This window comes from Arachis duranensis, chromosome 1, assembly GCF_000817695.3.
Source record: "Arachis duranensis cultivar V14167 chromosome 1, aradu.V14167.gnm2.J7QH, whole genome shotgun sequence".
Classification (NCBI taxonomy): Eukaryota; Viridiplantae; Streptophyta; class Magnoliopsida; order Fabales; family Fabaceae; genus Arachis; species Arachis duranensis.
The window spans coordinates 48,199,633-48,201,425 of record NC_029772.3 but is presented as its reverse complement, the minus strand read 5'-3'; positions in this window follow the sequence as shown (position 1 = coordinate 48,201,425).

Sequence of the window (1,793 nt, the reverse complement as noted above, 5' to 3'; positions counted from 1 at the left end):
GCTAAAATGCCTTCATCTAGAAGCTTATGAGAATTCCAAGCTATACAAGGAAAAGGTGAGGGCTGTACATGACAAGAATATAAAGCGCAGGGAGTTCAGACTTGGTGAGTTAGTTCTCCTCTACAACTCTAGGTTGAGACTCATGCCAGGCAAGCTAAGATCTAGATGGGAAGGCCCCTATAGGGTGGAAAAGGCTAAACCTTATGGCATTTTTCATCTACGCCATCCCTCAAGCAACAATATCCTCAAGGTTAATGGTCACCGCCTAAAGCTTTACCATGGTGAAAAGATGAAGGACAACTAGGAACTGGAGATCTTCCTTTTGGAAGATCCATCTTCAGCAGACGACTGAGCTGGTAGACCATCCAACTTAAGGACGTTAAAGCAAAGTGTTAGGTGGGAGACAACCCACCATGGTATGATCGTTCCCTTCTCTCTTTTCTAGCTTTAGTTACTGACTCTTCTCACCTTCACTACTTACATCTGCATTCTGCATTTACATCTCATAAATTGCATGGAAAAAAAGAGAAAAAAAATTGAACAAAAAGTTCCGTGGAAACAGTGCAAAAGTGTGCCAAGTGCACAAGCTTCACCATGCGTACGTATAGCCTACGCGTACGCGTCATCTGAAAATTTGGCAACTCATGCGTACGCGTCAATGACACGCACGCGTGACCTTGTAAATTCGACGTAAAAGGTGTATTGGCCAAAAGTTGGGCTGGTTTAGTGCTGGCACTGTGCCAAAGGCACAAATTGCATCATGTGCACGCGTCCCTGACGTGTGCGCGCCGCTTCCAAACTATATGCTTCCACGCGTGCGCGTGCCTGATGCGCACGCGTCATATGGCATTTTGGCACACATCCCAATTCAAACAGAGGGTTGTGCGAGAGCCACGTTGCCCTCGCACTAGTAGCACGAAACATGGTCACGCGTACGCGTGACCGACGCTCACGCGTCACCTCCCTCTCTACGCATCCCACGCGTACGCGTCATGCGCGCAACATCACCTGAACCCTACGCAGCCCTGTTTTCTTTTCTTATCTTTTCCAATCCTTATTTCGTTCTTCTTCTTTCTTCTTCTTTCTTCTTCTTCTTCTTCTTCTTCTTCTTCTTCTTCTTCTTCTTCTTCTTCCTTTACTCTTTTCTTCTTCTTTTCTTTTCCCTCATATTATCCCATTCTCACATTCTCAATCATCTCTCTTTATCACCACCTTCTCAAGGTTCTTTCTTTTTATTTCCCCTCTATTCTTCTCCTTAAGTATTTATTTATTTTTGCATTACTCTAATTGGTGTTAGAAACTTATTTGGGTGATTGATGAATGGATTTTTGACGGCTTAGAATTTCACAAATGAATTCTCGTTGCAAGTATAGTTTCTAAACCAACAATAATCCTTTCATACAAAAGATTGTTTGTCACAAGTAACAAACCCCTAATTTTATAAACCAAAGTATTCAAACCTCAGGTCGTTCTCCCTAGGAATTACAATAAAGTGCCTTATTATTGGTTAGAAATGTGTTTTGGGGTTTTGGATAAGAAGCATGAAAAGTAAATGGCAATGAAAATAAACTAACAACTATAAAAGGCTCTTGGCAAGGTATGAAAATTAGAAGTCCTATCCTAGTTATCCTTCTCAATTGTGATGAGAATTGTTCATTGCTACCTCTTAGTTAACCCTTACTAAATAAAGGAAAGTCAAGTGGATGAATTGACTTGAGCCACAAGTCCTAGCCAACTCCCAAGGAAAGACTAGCTTTAGTGCACTCCAAACCAATTAGCAATCTCTCCAATTA